We start from the raw sequence: 9,845 nt of genomic DNA, 5'->3' as shown, positions 1-9,845 counted from the left end.
CAAACCAACCACTTGTCCATTGGACCTAATCCCCACTCAACTTCTTCAAGAGTTCCTGAGAGTCCTGGCCAGGCCAATAACCACCATAATGAATGTGTCCCTGTCTTCAGGCAATGTGCCTGACCAATTTAAAGTAGCAGTCATCAAACCACACAACTCAAGAAACCAAGTTTTGATCCACAGGAGCTCAGCAATTACAGACCGGTCTCTAATGTACCATTTTTGTCCAAAGTTCTGGAGAAGATAGTCGCTGCTCAACTTCAGTCATACTTGGAGAAACAGAACATAATGGAAAGATTCCAGTCGGGCTTCAGTCAGGGTCACAGCACTGAAACTGCCTTAATTAAACTCGTAAATAACATAACAATGGCAACTGATGCCGAGAATGCGACTGTGCTAATGCTTCTCGACCTTACTGTGGGCACGGTTGATCATTCTACTCTGTTACATAGACTTGGATTTGATGTTGGGTTTTGTGGAATGATGCTGAAGTGCTTAAATCCTGTTTGACAAATCAATATCAATATGTTCAAGTGCCAATAATTGTACTCCGTCGTCTATGTCACCAGTCAAATATGGAGTACCACAAGGATCAGTGCTTGGTCCTTTATTGTTTTCTCTCTACATGATTCCATTAGGTAACATGATGAAAAAATATGTTATCTCTCCTATGCCGATGACACCAATATATACATTTCAGTTACATCTAATGACACCACATCTATTGTCACTTTAGATAATTGCTTTAATGACATCAGGACCTGGATTAGTGCAAACTTTTTGTCACTAAATGCAGAGAAAACCAAGGTTCTGTTGTTTGGAGACAAGTAGTCGAATAGGGAAGCTATAATCTCCACGCTCTGCTCTGAGGAGCTGAACTTTTCCCTTAGCAACTCAGTCTGTAACCTAGGTGTCATCTTAGATACAAGCCTCTCATTGAAATCGCATTTGGATGCAGTGTTGATGGTATGCTTCCTAGAGCTATGTAACATTTACAACGTTTCTGTACTATTCAATAGTGTTGTATAGTACTCGAGATCGGTCTCGTTTTTGAAGGTCTTGGTCTCGTCTCAGACTCGGCCGCATTTGTACTCGGTCTCGTCATGGACTCGGACAAAGAGGACTCGGGATTTTATTTCGAGACCAGCCGAGACCACGGATTAGATAACTTCTTACTTCAAGTGCAACCAATGATGTTAGTGCCGACAGCGGTTACCCGACCCGCCCCCTACACACACGCACTGGCCAAGAATACGGGTGAGGTCGTGGATATTTGCAAGATGTCAGCAAAATCATTTGTAATAAAATTTGGATACCAATCCCACAAAGAATTCATATCAACGGGGAAAAGAAAACACACCGCAGTGTGTAAATTCTGCAGTACGACAATAACAGAGACGACTGGGACAACGTCAAACTTTTACCGCCACTTAGAAAGGAAGCACAAAGAAAGGTAAAATAGGTTTATGTTGTGCTAGTGAAGGGTTAATCATTTAAGAATGCAACTGATAATTTTATAATTATATGGCCTCTAACCCAATGAAGAAAATAGACATGGGAACCGATACTAGGATGAGGTGATCTCACCATGTAGATGGGAAAAATCAGGAACTGTCAGCATGAGAGCAGGTCAGGGTGACCTTGTACCAGACAGTAAGAGAACAGGAACCCATCATATAGCTGACAACTTATTTTTACTCTTTTCTGGGAACATGCACACACACTAACTTTTACTCTTTTCTGGGAACATGCACACACACTAGAGCAAAAGCCAAAATCTGTTGTGGTCACGTAGGTGTAAAGTACCGAAAAGAGGGGGGCAACACCCCAGAAGGCCTATAAACGTACAGGACTGATACCGATGTTTTGAGCTTCTTCCTGTACATGCTGAATGTATGTCAGATAGTTGCTCCCAGATTGCAATCTGTCAGAGAATAAACTGGTGACTTGCAGCTACTCCTCGACTGTGCAGTGAATCTCTTCTCATCAACGGACCCGGTGGAGTTGTGACTCCAACACTAGCTAGTGTTATTAGTCTTTCTTTGTGAAATCTCTTTACAATATATCATATCAAAATATACAGTATATATATGACTCCTTGTTTTGACGCTAGTTTCATTTGGTGTTGCCAGCTATTTCACTAGCACCTAAATTAGGCGCGCAAACTAGCTGAATTGGCTAATATGTAGTTTAGCTAATTCAATGCTAATTTGAAGGTCATTAGATTGATAGATTGAAGGTCATTAATCACCTTACAATAAGTCAGTTATAACAGTATGTGGAAAACAATATCATACCATATCCATCATCTTTGTGTAACTATTTTAAAAATATTTCATTTACGCCCTTGCTGTCTACTATGTAGTGTCGATCCACACATTTGTGTGAGAAAAAATTATAGAACATACCATATTAATATATATGTTCCTAAGCCTAGAAAGCCAATTATTTGATTAGCTACATATATAGATTATAAAATGGAATGGAAACAAATCAGAATGTGGATAAAAATAGATTTGACATTTATTCCACATTAATTTTTAGTTAAGGACATATCTATAATGTACGGAAGCGTAATGCCTTCACTTGAGAAAAAATAATTCTGCTGAATTAACGAGATACAGTTTTCATATAAAAAACGCTCCTTTTTTTGAATTGGGTCTTCGTTAGTCGACGTCACACTCGCTATAGCCGCAGTGTATTGTGGGTCGAATCGCCATTTTGGATGTATACAACGCAAGAGTGAGCATTTGCGTCCAGCATTATTTTTTGTAAGATGACACTATCTGAAAGGCTGTCACACTAATTCACATGGTAGAAATGGCAAAAAGGTGGACTACAACATGAGATTTTTTCGGTTTCCCACTTGGAAAAGAGGATATGGACAGCAGGTAGAGGAGGTAACAAAGAGGCGTCCGGTGGCCTGGGTCGCAGCAATGAGACGGAAGGAGATCACTTTCAATACGATATCTCCCTTCATGCGTGCTTGCTCTTGGTATTTTCATAAAGGCAACTAAGATGTTTTTTTTTTGTTTGAGTAATATTATTGAATATGCATTTTTTTTGTCTTCTAAAGCTGGTATTTTCACATTGGTTAACCTACGCTAGCAAGCTAGCCTCACTACGGAGGGCAGCAAAAATAGATTAATATGCTCATGTTAAAGTAGTGTTACAGAGTGAATGCTTTTTAAAGACAAGTAAACAGCAAAACTGTAATGTCACGTGTATCAGTTCATGTATATGCGCGTGCATGAATTATAAGCCGCAGTGCTGGATAAGGTTGTCACTGTGTGCTGTGCCCTGTAAAACCAATGCCCAACTATGGTTTAAGTACAGAAACATTTGCAAGTATGGTTTCTAACGTTTTACATGATGCCTGGAAGGATCTGTATAAACTCGTTGTATACCGAGCCTGTGTCCTGCTTGCCGCTTAACTTTATTGGTAATGTTTAAAATAAAATATATGTCCAATGACATTACTGTGGTGTTCTTGACTCTTTTTCCATTCTTAATCACCTAAATGGCTGGTGTGTTTTGGTAATGAAAATTTTGGTAATGAAAATCAGTAACTTATTACTGATAAAGTTCCATAAAACGTTACATTTTTGTAGAGAAAAAAAACACTGAACATATGAAACATTAAGTTAACCAAATGTGTTTACATTCGCGACACACTCAAAGTGGCGAATGGGGGCGTGTCAGACGGTGCAGACACAGATACAGTTTTCATTAAAAAAAATACATGGTCTGACTCTCTTGAGTCACCACATGACCAGCCTGAATGCATTTCAGATGCATCATCTTGTATCCGTGAAGCATGCTATACTGGTCCAACTGACTCTGGAGAAACACTGCAATGTTCTGCAGATCAGAATGGACTTTCCCTCTGAACAACCGCAAAACCTGCGCAAAGTCGACAAACTAATAACAATGCCATCTATGTTACTTAAAGCTGCCAGTATTTCCCAGTGTTTCTAACCCAGACCAAAATAAAACTGGATTAATCTAAGCTGTGATATAGTTGCAGTGAAATTGAGCTCCAAAGTAGGCGAAATTCGAGTTCTAGTGAGTTCGAGAACCGAGGTACCACTGTACAGTGTATATATATTACCGTATTTGCCGGCGTACAAGACGACTTTTTCCCCCTGAAAAACATGCCTCCAAGTGGGGGGGTCGTCTTATACGCCGGGTGCACTTCAGTTGGGATAGACATAGCTGCCCATAGTGGCCTCCCGATGCCCGCCCGGTGCCCATAGTGGCCTCCCGATGCCCGCCCACCTCATTCTACATACCATCCAGTATCGCGCGGTATCCAGCGCGGCCGCGGTGGGTCATCAGCGTGGCCGCGGCGAGCATCAGTAGCGAGCAGCGCTCCGGCCCGCCCCTTGTCTACGCAGAGCTCTCACATGCGCACTTGCGCACTAGTGCCTGTCACAAGATGATGCAGGGGAGGGCCGGAGGCGCTGCGGTCGCGCTGCGGCCGTACAATGGTGACAATGACAGGTACTGTAATGGTACTAATACTAATGGCACTCATGTAATACCGGTATAATACCGGTAACAATAATAGCACACAGGGGTACACTTTTATACATTTTGCAACTCTCTCCTCGCCCCCCTTCTTATGCATACCTTGATAAATACTCCCTATCCAAATCTCTTATCATGTCAATCATAAGCATTTGAATATAAATTAACATGTTGAAATCAAATCTGATGTTCTTTTACGTTTTATTTGGTGTGTGGAAGGTGTGCGGAAGCGGCGGTAGTCTTATACGGCGAGTATATAACAAACTCTAGCCTATATTTTGAGTGGAAATGTTGGGGGGTCGTCTTATACGCCCAGTCGTCTTATACGTCGGCAAATACGGTACATAAAAACAGTATCTCAATTCAGAAAAACAGCGTATTTTTTTACATGAAAACCGTATCTCGTTAATTCAGAAAAACAGAGTTTTTATTTTGCATGAAAACTTTATCTCAGAAATTCCGAGATAATTATGTCATTAATTCAGAAAAACAGAGCAGTATTATTTTTTCTCAAGTGAACGCATTACGCTTCCGTAATAGTGTAATATGTAAGATTTTCTAATACAGTTTCGGTACCTTTGCTTCTCTTTAACTTGCAACATTAATTTTAAATACTTTTTTAATATAAATAAAATTAATGTCATCAGATATCTGTTATCCTTCCTCAATTTTAGGTTCTTGGGGTACAAGGCTGGCCAAAAGAAAGATGACACACAGCCAACTATAGCTTCCTTTACGCAGAAAGGGCAGGTCTACAGCGAACATTCTCAGAGACAACAAGCCATCAGTGAAGCTATTGTCCAAGATTTAGTAATTGGGTGTTGTCTGCCTCTGTCAATTGTGGAAAATGTACATTTTAAACACTTTCTTGAGATTTTAGACAGTAAGTACACACCAATCTCCAGAAGAACAATTTCTGAGGAACAGATCCCAGCATTAGTGAGGAAGGTCAAGGAGAAAGTTTTAGAGAAGCTGGCGACACAGACATATGTCTCACTAACGACTGATATCTGGTCTGATCGCAGACTACGCTCTTTCCTTGGAGTGACTGCCCATATGTGCTGCAAATCAAAGGCTGCCTATGCACTTGAATCCTACTTGCTGGACTGCAGGCATTTTACAGGTAGACATACTGGTGAGAAAATTGCTTCTGCCTTTGAGGAGATCACAGAGGAATATGGAATCCGTCACAAGATAAACTATATCATTACAGACAATGCTTCAAATATGAAATGTGCTTTTAAAGTTCACATGCCACAACAGCAGTCTGATGACAGTGCGAGTGAGGAAGAGAGTCTAGATGATGAGAACTTGTGGGAGGACATGAATTCAGTGGAAGACAAAGAATTAACTTGGTCATCAGGTGAACGTCTTTCCTGCTTTGCTCATTCTCTACAGTTAGTTGTAAATGATGGCTTGAAGGAGGTTAAGGTCATCTCACGCGCCATTGCCAAAACATCACGGTTTACAACTCTGTTACATAGCAGTTCACAATTAAGAGACAAGTTTGAGGCTGCATTTGGCACTACTAAGACTATTCCAGCAGCAAGCAACACCCGCTGGAACAGCACTTTCAAACAAGTACAGGCACTCACAGCTCTGGATCACAGAGCCCTAAATGAAATGTGCAGCAAGGACTATGAGAATGTAGTCTTTAGTGCTCGTGAGTGGAACCAGCTAAAAGAACTGACTTCAATTCTTGCACCATTCTCAGAGGCAACAGACCTTACAGAAGCAGAGAAATCAGTTACCATAAGCATGGCGGTTCCGACTGTCCTGGACTTAAATACACACCTCCTTAAGATGGAGGGGACCCAAATGCAGTGCCGACCATTAGTCAAGGCCCTCCATCAGTCCCTGGTGAAAAGATTTTCTGGAATCTTCACAAAAACAAACATGACCAAAGATAGTGGAAAAGAGGAACCGTTTAACCACAATGTGTACTTTTTGGCTACCATTCTGGATCCACAGTTTGGATTAAGTTGGGTAGATCTGGATGTTACCAGTGGGGGAAATGCAGCATCGGTGAAGAAGTTCAGAGATGATCTGAAGAAGACACTGATAGGTATCTTTAAATTCTTTTAAAAGATCATCTGTGAACTACCAATCTTCTTTTTTAAAAAAAAAATGTTGATAACGTGTTAATAACAGGGTAAATGTTTAATTCATAGGATTTTTTATATCACCTCTTTATTTTGCCACAAATATGTTATGCTCTTGGTATAATGTACCTGCGACTGTTTTAATAATTAACTTGCAAATGTACCTATTATAGACAAACAGTTATTTTACAATAACACCTCAGCCCTAAATAACATAATAGGTCATAGAACATCATCTTATTAAAGCTTCCATGTACATAACCTATATTTCCTCCTACAGAGTTTCCGCGCGGTAGTAAAAGGTAGTAAATTCAACTGCATAAACCCTGTCCTAAAACTGTACTGGACCAAATATTCAGTAACATCAGTGTTCATTATTCTTCCAATTTGCCTTATAAAGGTCCTAAAATAATAAATAACAAAAATAAAGTAATTTTCTGGCACATTCAAGCAATCTATCCATTTCATTTTAACTCAGTTTCTGCATTTGTGTATTTTTCAGACACTTTGAGGTGGAGAACATGATGGAGAGTGAGGGAAATGCAACTAATTCAGGGTCTATTGTGAATCCCCATGGTGATTCACCACCAGTCAAATGGCCTCGTCTTCTGTCTCGCTACAAGGCCTACAAGATGTGCAGCTCAGATCATGATACAAGTATTATGACAGAGATCAACAAATACTTTGATGCCGTCCATGACTGGGATGCTGGCGATGCACTTGACTTCTGGGCCAAAAACCATGTTAGATTTCCACAGCTTCACAATTTGGCAATGAAGGTGCTGTCAGTCCCTGCCTCCTCAGCACCAGTGGAGAGGGTTTTTAGTAGAGGGGGCATTATAATGAGACTCCATCGCGCACGTTTAGGTCCAAGAATGTTACAATCCCTCATGTTTCTGAAATGCAACCACACTCTACTGTGATTTTTCATTTATGTGGTGTTTCAGGCCATGTTGTGTGGTGTTTAGCAGTTACCCCCTCATCTTTGGGGTCAGTTTGGTCTTAAAGAGTGTTCTGCCACAGTGGTTTGTTGAGGCTTAATAAATGATGTTATAATTTTAGGTAACTGCTTCCAGTGAAGCAATTTTGTAATTTTATGAATGAAACTCCTGCATTTATGTTGCTTTAAAAACAAAATTGTATGGTCTTTAGAAGTTTTTTTCACTTTCACATTCTTTGTTCTGTTTTCTGATTATTGAAATGTAAGAGAATAGTCGAGAGAAGTAATGTATAAACATTTTTAATGTTGCATAGTGTATGTTGTTTGCTTCGTTCAGCTCTTTTTGAGGGGTGCTTAGGCTTTGCATGTTCCACTTATTTGTCATGTGGTGTAAAACGTGCATTGGTCTGGTCTCGGCCAGCCCTGGTCTCAGTCTCGACTCGGTCTCAGCCCTTCAGAGTCTTGGTCTTGTCTCGGTCTCGACACCCTCTGGTCTTGGTCAGGTCTTGGTCTCGGATAAGGTGGTCTTGACTACAACACTACTATTCAAGACACTGAGAAACTAATATATGTTTTTGTATACAGTAGGGTAGACTACTGTAATGCTCTGTTATCTGGGAGCACACACTGCACATTAAACACCCTGCAGCGTATTCAACATGCAGCAGCTCAAATTGTCACCAGGAGCAGGAAGTTTGAACACATAACCCCTGCTCTTAGTTCCATGCCCTGGCTTCCTGTTAGGTTCAGGATTGATTTCAATGTTCTTGAAGGTCTAACACCTGCCTACCCAGTAGAATTACATCAAGTTTACAAGCCGCATCGACCACTCAGTTCGCAGAACACAAACTTCTGTGTCACTCCACATATGAATAAAGTGACAGTGGGCGGTAAAGCATTCTGCTACAGGGCCCCTATATTGTGGATGGTTTGTCAGTGTTGGAGTCAAACTCTGCCGGGTCCGTTGATGAGAAGAGATTCACAGCACAGTCGAGGAGTAGTTGCAAGTCACCAGTTTATTCTCTGACAGATTGCAATCAGGGAGCGACCATCTGACATACATTCAGCATGTACAGTAAAAAGCTCGAACCATAGGTGTCGGCTCTGTGTCTTTATAGGCCTTTTGGGGTGTGCCCCCCCCTTTTCTGTACTTTTCCATCTACGTGACTACAACACATTTCGACCTTTGCTCTAGTTAATCAGTGAGTACATGTTCCTCCCCCCCCCCCCTTTATGTTAAGCAAAAGTTAAAATAAGCATCGGTTATGTGATGGGTTCCTGTCTTCCTGCTGTCTGGTACGAGGTCATCTTGACCTGCTCTCTTGCTGTCAGTTCCTGATTTCTCCCAACTGCATGGAGTGACATCACCCCATCCTGCCGGCCTAGTATCAGTTCCCATGTCTAGTGTCTGCATTATGTTAGACACTGTATTATTAGAAATTAGTAAATTAGTATTTGCATTATTGTATAATTAACCCCTCATCAGCCAATGTTGCTTTTAAGTCAAGGCTTAAGACTTACCTGTTTAGTCAGTCTTTTGGATATTAAAATCCCCTTTTCTAAGATGAATGGGAAATCTGGAGGTTCATGGTCATTTAAGATTAAAGGTGGAAGGGGGGATTGGTGCTGTCGTCCTGCCACTCTCGCCGATCACTTAGGCTGTTGACGGTAGTTTGGCTTAACGTCAAAACCCCCGGAGACCCTCGTGTCTGTGCTTCCTTCCAGGTCTCTCTTTTAGCCAGGCTGCCATAGTTACTTTAGTACTACCAGAGGTTGGGTGTAGGGCAATAACTCTTCTCCATCTTCTCTTTTCTGAGCTGATCCCGAGCCGACACTACTCCTCGGAGATAATTACATGGAACCAACTGGAACTTTTAAAACTATATGGACTGGAATTAATGTCAATGTCAATACAATTTCATGCTCCCCGGTCGCCCAGAGGAGGATGGGGTCCCCTTCCGAGTCTAGGTTCCTCTCAAGGTTTCTTCCTGCTAGAGGGAGTTCTTCCTTGCCACTGTTGCCTCAGGCTTTCTTGGTGGGCGTTCGGGCCGGTAATATGTAAAGTGCTTTGTGATAATGACCATTGTTAAAAGTGCTATATAAATAAAATTGACTTGAATCGAATTGTTCGGGATGCCGAGTCAGTGCGCCCATGCTCTCTGCCCTCCTTCTTTGGAGTCCTGGTTCAGTGCCATAGGAGGGTGACAAGGACGTAACTTAGGAATGTATCCATCAATGTGATACCCATCGCAGGCTGGCATGAACTGACTCAT

The 9,845-nt window shown here is 41.4% G+C and overlaps 1 long non-coding RNA gene across 1 annotated transcript; it reads left to right on the top strand.

The window, feature by feature from the left end:
- The first annotated feature begins 4,436 nt into the window (after positions 1–4,436).
- Positions 4,437–9,609, top strand: LOC111848256 (uncharacterized). Its single transcript, XR_011985042.1, has 3 exons — positions 4,437–4,503; positions 5,205–6,595; positions 7,135–9,609. It is a non-coding gene; the product is annotated as an uncharacterized lncRNA (long non-coding RNA).
- The last annotated feature ends 236 nt before the right edge of the window (positions 9,610–9,845 follow it).

The sequence above is a fragment of the Paramormyrops kingsleyae genome, chromosome 23, assembly GCF_048594095.1.
Source record: "Paramormyrops kingsleyae isolate MSU_618 chromosome 23, PKINGS_0.4, whole genome shotgun sequence".
Lineage (NCBI taxonomy): Eukaryota > Metazoa > Chordata > Actinopteri > Osteoglossiformes > Mormyridae > Paramormyrops > Paramormyrops kingsleyae.
The sequence above is the reverse complement of the archived record's forward strand: the minus strand, read 5'-3'. Positions and strand labels throughout refer to the sequence as shown.